This window comes from Desmodus rotundus, chromosome 9 (genome assembly GCF_022682495.2).
Source record: "Desmodus rotundus isolate HL8 chromosome 9, HLdesRot8A.1, whole genome shotgun sequence".
NCBI lineage: Eukaryota > Metazoa > Chordata > Mammalia > Chiroptera > Phyllostomidae > Desmodus > Desmodus rotundus.
The window spans coordinates 33,603,637-33,618,417 of record NC_071395.1 but is presented as its reverse complement, the minus strand read 5'-3'; the positions used below and the strand labels follow the sequence as shown (position 1 = coordinate 33,618,417).

General features: G+C 52.5%; 1 protein-coding gene across 1 annotated transcript in view; it reads right to left on the bottom strand.

The window, feature by feature from the left end:
- Positions 1 to 12,522, bottom strand: part of FAM167A (family with sequence similarity 167 member A) — a 36,742-nt gene extending 24,220 nt beyond the window's left edge. Inside the window, exons 1-2 of the mRNA XM_024568593.4 lie at positions 11,967 to 12,522; positions 6,043 to 6,125 (exon numbers count right to left, since the gene is read on the bottom strand). The gene's annotated coding sequence lies outside the window, so the exon portion shown is untranslated. The remainder of the gene's footprint in view (positions 1 to 6,042; positions 6,126 to 11,966) is intronic.
- Between the last annotated feature and the right edge of the window lie 2,259 nt (positions 12,523 to 14,781).

Genomic DNA, 14,781 nt, shown 5'->3' with positions numbered 1-14,781 from the left:
TGACTTGAGCTTGGCCAATCAGAAGCCCAGGCCCAGGGTTCTGAATCTGGTGTGTGAGGACAGAATGGAGGGACAAGTAGGGTTCATTCGTGGCCACGTCCAGCTTTGGAGGCCGATGTGACACGCAGGGAAGATGGAATTAGCTAAGCCATCACCCCGGTAAAGACGGTCAGAGGGTTTGATGCTGTGATATGATGAGAAATATGTACTTGATCTCAATCTCCAGTTCCTGCGGCCGAGCTCCTAAAACCCTTTAGGTTTATGCGCTGAGATGGATACAAGTACCTCTTATTGTAATGTCTGCTTTTCGTCCCCAGCTCCTGAGACAGCTCAAGGGATAAAAATGAAAGGAGCATCTTTGTTACTCAAAGCAAGGCCCTTTCAACCCCACCCGAGTTTATGTTGATGAGCTGACTTTCGGAAAACCCCTCAAGATGAGGGCCGGTGGCCTGGGGAAACTAGTCATGTGATTAGAGAGTTGGAACTTGCAACCCCACTTCCGATGTCTGGGGAGGGGACAGGAGCTAGAGGTCGAGTTAATGAGCAATGGCCAACGATTCAATCAATCATGCCTATATAATGGAGTCTCCAAGAAAACCCTAACTGAAGGGGCTCAGAGAGCTTCCAGGCTGGTGAAAACATGGGGTGCTTGGAGGGCAGCATGCCTGGAGAGGGCATGGAAGCCCCGAATCCTTCCTTCCCTACACCTGTCCTAGGCACTGCTTCACCTGGCCGGTGAATATGAGGGAGTGTCTCCCCGGGTTTTCTGAGCCATTCTCACAAACTAACCTGAATCTGAGCAGGGGGCTGTGGGCAATTGCTGAGTTACAGCCAGTCATTCTGACATACAGGTGACAACATGGAACTTGCAATGAGTGTGTGAGGTGGGGGGCGGTCTTGTGGGACTGAGCCCTTAACCGGCGGGATCTGACGCTAACTTCAGGCAGACAGTGTCAAATTGAGTTAAATCACAGGATGCCCGGCTGGTGGTTGTGGGGAGCTGAGAATTGTTTGGTGTGGAAAATTCACACATGTGGTGTCAGAAGTGTTCCGGGTGCAGTGTGGGTAAAAACCTAGCACCCTCCAAGCTGATCTCAGATGGACCATTTCACCTCCAGGGCCTCTCGCCTCTGTTTTCCAAGCTGCACTGGTTCTGCCTGTTTTCTCCCTGGGGTCTTCACCTCCTGCCAGTTGTGTGAATGCCTTGCGGTAACACTATTTTTTGTTGCTTAAACCAACACCCCTGGCTGACTTGGGAGGGAACGTACAATTCATTTGGGAAGGCAAAATGTATAACTGAGGGCTAAGCAGTGGCATAAAACAATGTCACTCCCCACCCTACATTTCCATGTGTCCCTTGGAGGGAGGGGCTGATGCCACCTCCAGTGAGAACCACAGGGTGGATGACCGTTGTCCTCTTAAAGCTTTTCACTGAGAGTCCATCTGCAGTCATAGTTGATGTGTTTCCAAATGTACACTCTACTATAAGGCAACGCTTGGTGGGGATGTAATAACAACCTCCATTGGTGTGAATTTACACTTAACACTCTTCCTCCTAGCGGAAGTGCCACCCATGGGTCCTTGTGCATAAACTGGCACACTCTGGTTTTAGGCTTGGTGACACATTCAGCATGCTCAATGGGAGCCACAGACTGCTGTGCGCACACTGTGAGGCCCTGCCCACCAGCCCTGGCATCCCGCAACGGTGCAGTGGGGAACAGGAAATGGTAGGGACATGAGGACGCTTAAAACATCACTCCCCACCCCGGCCTGCTCGCTGGGAATTCAGATCCTGCAGGATCCTTTACCACAGTGAAGCCAATGCTTCATTGCAGAAACGTCCCTGCAGGAGATAGACCATAGCAGTGGGGCCCACTCCTGGGGGACAGAGCCTCTCGCCCTGTATCTACTGCTGAGCCTTCTGCCACCTCTGCTCATTCAGCTTCTCCTTCTGCGGGTCGCCATGCTCCTGAAACAGTTCAGAGGACTCGCTCCTAAAAGCCAGCACCTCTGTTGAGCATGTTGCACATGCCACCAAGCCTAAAACTCTCACTATACAGTCACTTCCTGAGCTCAGGAGTGGCTTCAGGACAGCCAGCACCTTCCCCATCCTTAGCCAGTGCACGGGGGGTGGGGGCAGGAGGCTGCAGAAAAGGGGGCTGAAGCACCTCCTCTGACTTCCAGTCTCAGTCAGGCCAGGCCCACCTCCCACCTCTCAGCAGAGCTGCCTGTTCCCACTTTCTACCTGAGACCAAAGCAGGGCCCACGGGTTGTGACTGAGAGTGGGTCAGAGGCTGATGGGGCTGAGATCAGAGGGGGGCCCCAGGTCCCCAGGCTGTAGGTCTGCATTCTGAGCCTGAGCCACTTCCCTTGGAAGCTGTGAGACTTGGGGAGTCACTTTGCCTCACCTGCATGGATCTCTGCCCCTCTTTTTTTTTTTTTTTTTAAGATTTCTTTATTTACTTCCTTATTTACTTAATTACAGTATTTGTTTATTTTTAGAGATTGGGGAAAAGAGGGAGAGAAACATTGATGTGAGAGAGAAACGTTAATCAGTTGCCTCTTGTATGAGCCATGGCTGGGACTGAACTGCAACCCAGGCATGTACTGTGACTGGAAATCAAACCAGCAACCTTTCACTTTGTGAGACAATGCCCAACCAACTGAGCGACACCAGTCAGGGCTCTGCCCCTCTTTCAAAAATGGGGTTGATGCAGCATCCACCCTGCAGAGTCACAGTGAGGATGAAACAAGGGAGTGAGGGGAAGGGCTTGGGGGACTATAATGTGTTTATAAACTGAAAGAGATTCAGGGCTCAGGCCACACTCACCTGGACCTTTTCCTATCCTTATCTAAAGGAGATAATCCCTTTCTTTCACAGGTGGGTGTGAGGTCAATAGGTCTAGGACTCAGAATGGAGCTGTGACTAGGCAGGCTTTTTGGTCTGGGTTTACTCGTGAACCCTGATGCTCATCTAAAAGAGGGAGCTTGGGGCCAGGACTCCGGAGTGACCTTGGGCGGTGCCTGAGGGAGCCTGGGAAATCCCTGTCTGTGCTCTGCAGACTTGCGGGAGCGCTAATGACAGGGGCCAAGAAACTGGGGGACAGAGGCCTGCACCCCACAGAGCTGCCCATAGGAACCAGGGAGCTTCCAGGAGCTGCCAGAAATTGTGTTTTCTCTCCTCATCAGAGGTTGCCATGGTGACCGAAGCAGGAGGAGACACCCGCTGGTCTGGCTCCACACAGATCATCCATCCTGGCTCATCTTTATTCCGGGTCTTGGTCAGAGCTGGGACTGGGGGCGTCTGAGATGGGGAAATGACATCCTCCAGAGACCAGACCCTTGGCTCCAATTATGTGTGCGTGGTGGGAGGGAACTGCATCGGGACACTGTGTGTGCACGTGTACAGGAGTGGGGGGCAGGGGTCAGCTACACTGTTGCATGTGTGTTCTCATGTACAAGGGGGGTGCTAGTCAGGAAAGTGGGGTGGTATCAAGGGCACGTGTGACAGCGGGGTCTTTCTCAAATGCACCCTTGATCCCCACCTTAGAGGAGAGCACGTTGCAGGGGCTGTGAGCTTCCTACACAGGAGAACCCTCCACGGTCTACTTTCTGGGAGACATCGTTTGCTGCCTGGATTGTTCTGCCTGTCTTCACAGCAGCAAACCATTGTGAGAATCCAGCCATCTCTTCTAAGAGTCTGAGGCTATGTTCCCTGCCCTCAGCCTTGGCTCTGTCACCTGACTTCTCCCTGATTTCACATGCCCACTTCACTCACATCCGCTCAGATGTCACTGCTTCCCACACAGTGGCCAGATGTTGACTTGTTTGCTTGTTTATGGTGTCTCACTCACCATGTAAGCTCCCCGAGGGCGGTGACCTTCTCCTGTTTACTGCTGTGACCCTAGTGCTCAGAACAGTGCCTGGCACATAGTAGGTGCTCAGTAAACTTGTTGAATGAATGAATAAGTGATTGAATGGATGAATGGATGGATGGATGGAGGAATCAAGGGGAACTTTCTGGGCAGTCTCTTTCGTCCCTTTGTTTGTCATTAGTCCATCTGGGAACTCCCTGCTCCTCACGGATTCTAAAGGCCTGCTTTAGGGCTCAACTGGGGGCTTGTCTCCTCCCCTCAGCCCTCAAGGACACCCCCCCTTCCAGGCCATTCTTTGTCTGAATTCTGGCACTGGCTTCCACCATGCTCATGGCACACTGGCCTGTATGACCTTGAATTCTGAAAGTGTCCTGTCTTCTTAACCAGACCTCTAGCTCCTCATTGGGAAGAGCATTACTTTCTTTTTGGTGTCCTGAGCACAGGGCTCTGCGCACAGCAGATGTCCAATAAATGCTGAAGGCTGCAATGCTATAAATCAGGGAAGAAATTCTAGCCTGAGTATTTCACACCTCCAGTAGTTTCCTGCCCAGTAGACCTCCTGCAGGTTCATGGGTAAGACTTTCAAGGTCAAGATGTTGTTAGTGAGTCTGAATTAGAGGATGGGGGTTATTTGGGAGGCTGGTCTCAACTCTGTTTTATCCTTTCCCCATCACCTCATGGTTGAATTTGGCTAAGCCTTCGAGCCTAGTTCACCACCTCATTCTACAGTCTTTGCTTTCTGAGTTGAACTGATCGCTTCCTTCCCTAACAAAACTTTTTAGCACTTTTCTACACCAGTCTTAGGGAGTGACCACTCGTCGTCTTGAATTGGGCGACTTGGTAACATGTCTGATGTGCCTGTTAGGTGGTCAGATACGCCTTTGCTCAGCACCCCTTCTGTGAGATCCCAGGGGGCACAACCTGTCTCCAGTTCTTTCCCACACTACTCACAGCTGCTTGCTTGATATAACCAGTTCTACTCTAATGTGTGTCTTCTGTAGAAATAAATGAAATAAACACACAAATGGTCATTGTGTCTCTATTTGAACACAGTGACAAATAAAAATTCTTAGCATCAAGAAGAAGAGGGGGAGAGAATTCTTACCAAGTGCTACTATGTGCCAGGCACTGTGCAAATGTCTGGCTGAACCCTTGAAATGACCCCTAGGTAAGACTAGTATTATCCCTTCTTTACAGGCCACAGGCAGGCAAGCGAAGGAACCACCACTTCAGCCCAACTCCACTGTCGTGACTGTGCCCCCAAGTGGCTTCACACATAATGCAGTAACAGGAGCGCACACTTTGTAGACTTTCAGTGTTTTAAAGCCCGGCATCTCTAGGAATCCCAGGAGCAAATAATCACATTTAAATATTCTGATGGCACTGTTTTGTTTTCCTGTGAAAGTGATCTGGGAGGGTGCGGAGGAGGAGGCTCAACCACCTAGACGGAAGTGCCTGTCTGCTGGTGGTGGTGAGCGAAGCCACTGGAGCCCGAGGGTCTGCCCTCTCCCGGGCTGGAGCCCTCGTGGGAGGGCAGGGCCTGGCCGCCAGGACACCAAACCCAAGGGAAGTTCTGCCACTCCCAAATGTGAAAACCAAGTGCCTGGTACGAGGCAGAACTCATTTTATTTGTCCACTGTGCTTCGGTTGGTGTGGGGGGAGGGGAGGGGAAGGCAAGCTGGCTCTGAGCCGGGCAGAGGGGAGGCTGTGGTGCCTAGACCTGAGGCTGCCAATGTGGGGGAATGTACAGGTGGGTGTGAGGCCCAGGCCAGGACAAGAAGGGGGCAGGGAACCCCGGAGGCCTACGCTCCTCGCTCCCCTTGACTCTCCTGCTCCCGGCAGCCCTAGGCACCCTCTCACCCAGGGTTCTAGCTCTGCTGCTGGGCAATGAGAATGAGACAACCATTTTGGACACCAGCCTAGGGCAGGGGAGGAAAGAACTCCTGGCCTGGGAGTCATTGGCCCTGTCCCACTCTGAGTGACTATTGCAACTCACTTCCCCTCTCAGGCTCCCGCTTCTCTCCCTCGCAAATGCATTTTGGTGCAATGGCCTTTACGCTTCCTTGTACCCCAACATACACAGAGTCTAAACCACAGCAGCCTGCGGGGCTGTCATCAGGTCATGAAGCCACAGCCACAGGGAGCAGAGGCAGAGGAGCTGACTTACCCGGATGTATCTCTCAGCGCCGGTCGGTTTGCAGTGTCCTGTGCTACACCTCAGCGTGTTATCCAAAGCTTCTGTTTCCACACCTGGAATAACAAGAGCCATCACAGACATTTTGAAATCACACTGCAGTTTACAAATTTTTCCCCCACACATGATGGCTTGGGCTGGACTCATACTGGGGAACCACCGCAAACCTGACAAGTTGCCAGACTTGCCCAGGCCACACAGTGCTGTCAGTGGGGTGGGCTGGCTTGGATTGGTCTTGATTCCTGGCTGAGCTTCTGTGGTCTAGAATACGGGGAAACCTTGCTTTGTCTTGCTGAGATACCATGAGGCAAGAATCTATAAAAATACTTGTTAAGACCTTTGCAAATTCAGAGTGCTCAGTCTGTGCTGAATAATTGATGGGCTCACTCCTGGCTGCTAAGAGCAGACTCACAGGCCTCTGCCATAGGCTGGGACTGTGGAGACCTTTCCTATCATTTTGCCCAGTGAAAGAATTTGCTGAGAAAATCACCAAGAAAGAGTTGCGCTTCCCTGTTGGTGGGGGCAGACCCTGGTTCCTGGGAGCCACAGATCTAATTTACTGCCTCACTGAAAGGAGAGGAGAAAGTGCAGGGCTGCTGAAGGGGGTTGGGGGGAGCTGCTGGGCCACCCAGAGGCGCTGCCACCATGTCCCTTCCAAGGCTGCGAGGCCCTGGGAAAGGTCTGCTCCTCTCTGACAGGCAGGCAGAAAGGTTCCTGGGAATCCGAGAGTCCAGAGGGGAGGCGCAGCATTAGCCACGGGAAAGGCAGAGTCTGAAGCAGAGGTTTCCCTCCATGAAAACTCCTGACAAGGCAGAGATGCCCAGGGAGGGCTGAGGCCTCCTGTGGCCACCCCAGCCAGCAGCTGCATGTGACCACAGAAATTTTCTGGCCAAGGCCATGGCAGCAGGGGTTAGGTGGCAGAAAGTAGACACAGAGTGGCCTTTAAGGCAACTTGTCGAGATCAAAGTAGAACGCAGTCTGAGCCAGTGTCTGGCAATGAGAAGCTATGCGAACAGGGACCATATCGCAGCTGACTAAACCTCAGGGTACCATTCCCAGCTGAAGAGGTACATCCTCCCCCTGCGAGGCGCGGCCCCACAAAGCAGCCCCTAACTGGCATTGGTTCAGCCCTCCAAACGAGGCAGATTTAGGACTGTCCAAATCCACGAGGCCATTGGCTCTAACTTCAAATGAGCAGAATCAACAAATTCCAGCTCAAGTGGGATTTGTTCTGATGGCTGGCTTTCCTTCTTACTCTGCATTGCAAGTTCCAAAACCCAATGGTGTCACAAGGATTTCCTAGGAAGTTTCATGGTGTGCTCCGTACCGATGCAAGTCACTTCCCTTTCATACTTTGTCTGGACCTGCTGACTTCCCAGGGGGCGGAAGGGCTCTTAGAGTCTCCCTTTGTGTGGGCAGGGCCCTTCCTAGTGACTCTAGGGTGGCGGAGTTGAGAGTGGTTCCAGAGAGGCCTCAGCCTGGCTAGCAACATGCGGCACGGCCCCTACCCTGGGGCTTGGAGGAGGCATTTGGCTCAGGTACTACACAGGCAGAACAGAAAACAGGATGTGTGACCTTGCTCCACACTTGTGTCAACTTGAGCTGAACTTAACTGGGCTCTGAGCTACCTGCATTCACACCTACCAGAGGGAAAGAATTGGGAGCAGGAGAGAGAAAGGGAGCAGGTTAGGGATGGGGCAGTACTGGGCCGGGTGATAGGCCAGCTAATTCTATGATCTCAACTCATTGATTTAACCTGTAGTCCTCAGGTTCTTCATCCACGAGATGGGGATCATGATGGAACCTACCTCAAAGCCTTGAACGGATCCAATGAGATAGATTTGGAGAGAGTATATGCAAATTCTTAGTTTGGCCTCTAATAAAACTCACCCTCTTGCCATGACAGCACTTGGCTGGACCTCTCCGGGGCCTATCAAAAGATGGGATGGCCGCTGATCCCTTCAAGTTTGCTCAAGCTCAGCTGCATGCTCCAGAACGTGCAGAACATCATTTTCCTGTTGGCCCAGCAATCGGGGCTTCATAAATTGTATTTTCTCATCTGACACCCTGGTCAGATGCCACGCTCCTTGAGGGCAGGGCTGTTGTCTATGTTTCCTTGCAGAATGTCTATTATTGATCTTAAACCCTTCACAGACATGGTCTGCGACATCCTCTGTGGGATCATTTGGCTAGTTGCAACAAGCAGCATCAGAAGCGTGCATTCAAATTGGGACTCACCACACCTGGCTGGCAGCCTCGGGCAGGGTCCCCACTCCGGAGGGGGCTCTGGCAAGCACTTTGGCTGTCTTTCTGTCTGCTCAACACCAGGCATTTGGTAGTTAGCAGAGTAAACATTAGAAATGAATTCTCCTTGGTGAAAGCAGAGGTATTCAAGATATGAGGGTTGGCCAAATGAATTTCAAGATGCACTTGACTCTTATAAGAGCAGGTGAAAGAATGTAGTGAGACCTCGAGAGAGGTGTGGTCAGGGCATCTACAGACACAGACGGCTGCAACTGCCCAGAGAACAAGCTGTGCGATTGCTGCCGGACCCATTTGCAAGTAAATAGTTGCTCAAAAATTATCTACATGTGTGGCAGAGTGTGGTCGGAGGCCTGCTTTTATTCGACCTGATAATGAGGTCTGCCTTCACTTCCTCAAAGTGTTCAGTGACTGCTGTCAAACAAATAGGCCAAACAGCAAACAACAAAACCTGAGATTTATAACCAAATGGACTTAGGTTAGTTTGCAGTATGGTGATGTCTCCAGGGTGTAGCCCTTGTAAATGCTCATTGGAGAGGGGGGTAGTGTCACTTTTAACTGGATGGTGGACAGGGGCACCAGGGCCCTCAGTGGCCTCCAGTCCAGGACCCTGATCTGGAGCTGAGTGTTCCATCCCCCTGAGTGTTCCCCAGCTGGCCTTCCGGGGCTGAAGTACCGGGTCACACTCACAGGCCCTGCTGGTTTTCTGGAATGAGGAAATGCTGCTCAGTCTTCAAGAAACCCTGAAACTGTGGCTATGATGGAGATTGCCATCTGGGCCCATTGCATACCTGGAAAATCAGCTCTGCCCTTCCAGGTCCTGCAGGGCAAGCCCTAAGAGGAAGTTTTGGGGGACCCATTACTGGCTCCCACATTTGGGTCAGACTATCCAAGGAGAATTTCTGGCCTTATTGGAAATGTTGCCTTGAAAAAATGGGGGCTCATTCTGCACCCTGGGGGAAGCTGAACTCCCATGCCTTCCTCAGGCTCTGCAAAGGCCGCTGGGCAGGGACCCAGGTGTGATGAGGCCCCTGAAGCTGGAGAGCTCACTACCCCTCACCTCTGGAGACAAAAGAGCCCTTCCTTGATGGGTAGTGCCCACTGGGAGACGGGCCGGGCTGCACACCCTTCTCCAAGGAGGTTTTCACAGGTAAGCACTGTTGCAGGGTGGGGTGGGAAGGTTGGGGGCATTCTGAAGGAAAGAAGTTGGGCATGGGGCAGTGCAAGCCTCTAAGTTCTCCTTTTGCCCACCTTCTTTCTCCCTTTTTCCCCTTCCTCTCCAGTGAGAATTGTGTGTGTGCACTTGGGGATGCGATGGAGGTCAGAGAGGGGGAAGTGCTGAGCTTCCGTGCACCGGGGTCACTGTGCTAACCGTGGAGAAGCTGATATTTGTAAACTTCCCAATTCATACTGGCAACTTGACCCTCCGTGGCAGCTCAAACTCTGCAGGCTGATTGCAAAGTTAGCCAGGCCTACATGCCACCCCCTTCTAAACCCCTTCCCGGCCTCCAGTCTCACCCTGCTCCCAGGCCCAATGCTCTCAGGTAGTACGTCCTCACCCCTTCAAGGCCTGTTCAGAATTTGCCTTGCCTTCCTTACTCTTCTCCCCTATCCAAACCCCAGGCTTCTTGTGCATTTTATGAGCCATCCTGATTAATCCTAAAGGATTTCCAATTCATGAGAACTTCCCCACCCCTAGTCCGTAAACCAGGGAGCCAGCTGCTCAGATTATCATTCATATTACACCTCTGCAAGTGTGTAACATTCCAGCCAAGCAAAGAGCCATTGGCAGGAGGTGGTGGGAATTCCAGATGCTGTTGTAGAGCCAATAGAGCTCCCCCTAGCAAAATTTGCCTAGAGAAAGCCACCGGCGTGTGTAAGCAGCCTAGCAAGCAGGTTCTTCCTCATTGATCTGGGGCTCTGTGGATCCATCTCAGGAAATACTTAGTTAGGCACTGCCTTAATTTACTTCCTGACCAGAGTTCCTCTCGAAGGGAAGCCAAACTGGTGAATATGGAAGCAGGACTGATAATTTAGTGGAAATCCATGCATGTAATTGGGAGAACGAGAGGAGACGAGAACAGGTGCATGGAAAGTTAGGGGTCGTTGGATGGGCAAGGGGGAAGAGAGGGAGAGAGAGGACCCTGCTCTCCACTTTCAGGCCAGCGGACTGAAGCATGCCAGGCCTGATTACAGAGACTTTCAGACTTCTGCTGCAAGAAATGGTGTTCCTGGCTCCACAGGTTCTCTTGAGATGGCAAGGGACCTTCCCAGGTCACAGGACAAGCCAGTCACATAGCTCTGGGTGAGACTGGTTTCTTCCCCGTCTCTGGGCCCCTCTCCTTGGATATTCTAAAGCAGCCATCCTCTGAGAGCACTGTCTTAGGAGTCAGGCATGTGAGGCTGAATCTCTCTGCTCTCTCACCAGCCACATGAGCTGCACCAAGTTACTAAATCTCTTGGAGCTGGTCAGCAAAATGGGGATATCATGTCCCTTGGAAGGGCAATTGTGAAGATAAAATGACCAACAGATGTCAAGGTTTCCCAAGCAGTGCCTGACTGGTAAATGCAATCAAGACAGAAGAGCCGTCATCTTTATCCTCTCCGAATGCAGCTCGTGGCTGCTTGGCCAAGCTCCCTAACAGCGTGCTGGCAGCCCCTCCCATCCTGTGGATGCGGTCAGGCTCGGGCGCCCCCCCACCTCTGCTCTCCCAGGACTTTGTCTAGCACTGTCCACTCTCGATCTGGGCCTGGGGGAGCAGCAGGACTATCAGAAGGGAAGCTGCTTTAGAGCCTCACCCCCTTGGGCACTTTGGGTAGCCCTGTTGATGGGGACCTGGGCTCATCCCACCTGGGACTCACCAGGGATGGCTGGGGGAGTTCCTGGAAATCAACCTGCCTTCCAGACCTTCTCAGGAGAAACCATATAATAAGGGGGATGAAAACCAGATACAAGCGATGGGGTTTTGTTGTTGTTTTTTTTAAAGCAGAACACCCAACCTGACTTGGTGGAGCGACACACCTGCCCACCTTCCAGGGACCACAGATCTTCCTGCCCTCTCCTAGTGACCCAACCTCATGGCTGACCTGCTCATTTCTTAAGGCCCTTCGGGCTGTGCATTTCCCCCAATCGTATGAGCCTCAGCCCTACAGAGCACCCTTGGGCCCAAGCGCCCTCGGTCACTTCTCCTGAGTTACAAATGCCATCCTTGGGGCAGGAACTTCCATGTCACTGAGTCTGAAGTAGACAGGAGGGACAGGATGGGCTTGGAGATGACTGCGGTCTGGGAATAGACCTGGAAAGACTGAGTGGCGCTCCCCTCTCTGAGACCTGGTACCCCAATTCTCCACCCAGATCTTAACCTGGAAGGGGCTAGCTGAGAGATGGGCGATGGTGTCCAGCCACATGTCCCACGCCCCCACCCCTGGGGAAGAGCCCCAGGAGTGGGGTGCCCACTCCTGAGCGCTCTGAGATGGGAGATCCCGCAGACCCAGGCAGGCTGCTCCCCGCCACTTCCCGCCCAGGAGACCTGCGCGCCCGAGCCCCCTCCCCAGCCAGCGTCGCGGGCAACAGCCTTACCACCACCACCCCGATTCCCAGCCAAGGGAACCTCCCGCCCCTGCCGCAAACCCACCTTGCAGGGTGCTCAGAGGCCCCTTCCAGGGGTGTCACCGAGGTCCCCGCCTCCTCCTCAGGACACGGGCTCCCCGTTCCGCAGCCTCTGGCCCCGGCCTCGGGGGCTAAGTCAGCTCCTGCCTGCTCTCTCGTGCTCCCGTGAATTCTCAGCACTATTCTTTTTTTAAGGGACTTTTTTTTTTTTTTTTTTTTTTTTGCGTTGCGTCAGGACGGTTGCCTGGCGACGGCAGAGCTATTCCGCCGCCAGCCCTTTCAGCCACGAACCCCTCCAGCCTCTCATTCATGCCTCTCCTCCCGCGGCTCCGGGACCTGGACTCGCGGGTCCGGGAGACGCGCTCCGGGTCCTAACGCCCGGCTAGTTGCACGTTCCCGGACCTGGATCTCAGCGGTCACCCCGCCACATGCATTTGCCAAACCTTAGACGAAACCAAACCCAAGTATCTTTTTTCTTTTAAATACGAAACCAAAGCAGTTTTCCCACAAACATGGCAACGTGGCTTTGCCACTGTCAGCAATTTGCCTGCGTGGAGGGGGCAGAAGAACCTTTTTCAGGCATCGCCAAACCCAGAGCTTACACTCCACCCACAATCAGCTTGACTTCAAACTACCAGCAGCAACTCCCATTACCCAGTGCCTAACGTGTGCCACACTGTCAGAGCGACTCAGCTGGCAGAAGGGGGCGTCTCCAGGTTACAGATGAGGAAACTGAGACTCAGAGTGGCTAAGGAGAAACCAGAAGTGAAGCAGAAAACAGACGTTCTTTCAGCTCGGTCTCCCAGACCAGCTGGGAGTAGTTGGGTGGACCTGGCCCAAAGCGTGTATTTCTCCCACAAACCACAAGGATGCCTCATGGCATATAATAAATACTATGTGTTCTGTCAACCACTAGAGATGGTTACAGTCTAAATCTAGCTGCTGCTCCACCAGAGCCTAGAGCCCCAGGCACCTAAGACACACACAGGACAGCAGCTAGGGCTGCCCCATCTTGGCCTGTAGGATCAATCCTGACTGCAGACAGGGGTCTCCAGTCCAGATCCCTGGGCTCCGCCTCCTCCCGGAACCCCTGGTCCCAGGGCAGATTACTAGAAGTTGACCTCATTCGCAGGACAGCCTGAGACATGGTCAAGTTCCTTTCCTAGATGCTTTGGGTTGGCAGGTCCTTCAAAGTTACCTAATCTGCCATGCTCACAGTAGCACTGGGGGTTCAGGACAGGTGTCCTTATCTCCATGGACAGATGCACACACTTTAACAAGAAGCTGCAGAGTGACTTGACCGCAGGTTCAGTGGGAAGTCAGCTGGTCTTATTTTCTGTAGGGACTGAGCACCAAGATTCTTGTGCTGCCCGCTGGTGCCTGTGTCCTTCAGTTCATCTGCCCATGGGGCCCTTCACACACTTCCTTCTTTACCCCCTTCACTAGGACCTCTGGTAATGGACTTAGTGTAAAGAGACATCCTGCTAATGTGGGCACCTCTTCATGCTAACAGAGTAATGCTTCTAAGCTAGCAAGTGCACTTAAACAGGGGTCTTTTGGGGAGTCACAGCATCGACTCAACCTCTTGATTCCAGCTCCTAAATATTGACCCCATCCTCCCCTTTTTCCATCCTCTCTGCCTCTGCGCAGACCCAAGTCACCATCAGGTTGCCCCACCTCCAGCAACAGCCTCTTGTTGATGCCCTGCACCCACTCTTGGCTCCCCACCTGCCTCCCCCTGAGCCAGTTACTCCTTCACAGCCAGAGCAAACTCTTCAAAATGGAAATCCGATCCTGGCTTGTCCGTGCCTAAAGCCCTCCAACAGCTCCATTCTTCCCAGGATTAAACCCTGGGTGTGGCTGACCAGGCGTGCATGGTCCAGCTCTGCCCGCCTCTTGGGCCTTGCCTTGTGCTGATGCTCTGCTTTCCAGACAGACGCTCTTCCAGGTCCTTTTATAGACCTGCTCCTCCTCAGGGCTGGCCGCACTTCTGCCTCCTGACAGGACCCCAGGTTACATGTCCTTACAGCCTCATGAACCAGATGTCGTTTTATCTTTATTTGTGTGGTCAGTTGATTAGTATGTCTCCTTCCAGGGCTGTAGGCTCCAGGTGGCAGAAACCATGTTTGCAGGTTGAAGGCTCTGTCCAGACTTGGGGACTGGGCATCCTCCTGAGCTGGCTGTCCTTTGCCACACTGCCTTGTGCTGAATAGTGCTTGCCAGCGTGTTCTGGCCCCAGCATGTGGTAAGTGCTCCAGTATCTTCTTGGCGGAGCCATTCCACCCTATCTGGAAGTGCTTTCTCCCATCTTCAGCCTCCTAGCCCCTCATTTGGCATGGGGCTCCTGGTGCTGCTTTCTCGTGGACGCATAGTCTTCCTTCTTCACACAGACAGATAACCTGTCCAGGTCAGGGATAGGTCTTACCCTCAGGCTTCCCATTCTGTCTGGCATTTGCCTGGACAGGAGGGTGATCGGTGACAAGGACCAGGAGAGTCAGCAAAGGAAGGAAGCGGAAGAGCCGGGTCTCTGTTGGAACAGTCTCAACTCTAACGTCCAACCAGATGCAGTAGTTGAATGAGTTCTCGGTAGAGCTCTAGCATAGGATGATATGTAGTCATGCAAATAATATTTCCAAACAAATATTTGATGACATAGGAAAATGCTAATGGTTTCATGCTAAGTAAGTAAGACTGGAATACCAAATATTGAACTAAATAAGACATTATGAAAACTTTAATTCTAATATCTAATTCCTTTAAATGTATAGAAAAAAAGATTGGGAGGGTATTTGTGAATATGAGCTGTGGTTATCTCTGCGTGGCAGGATAACAGAGCATTT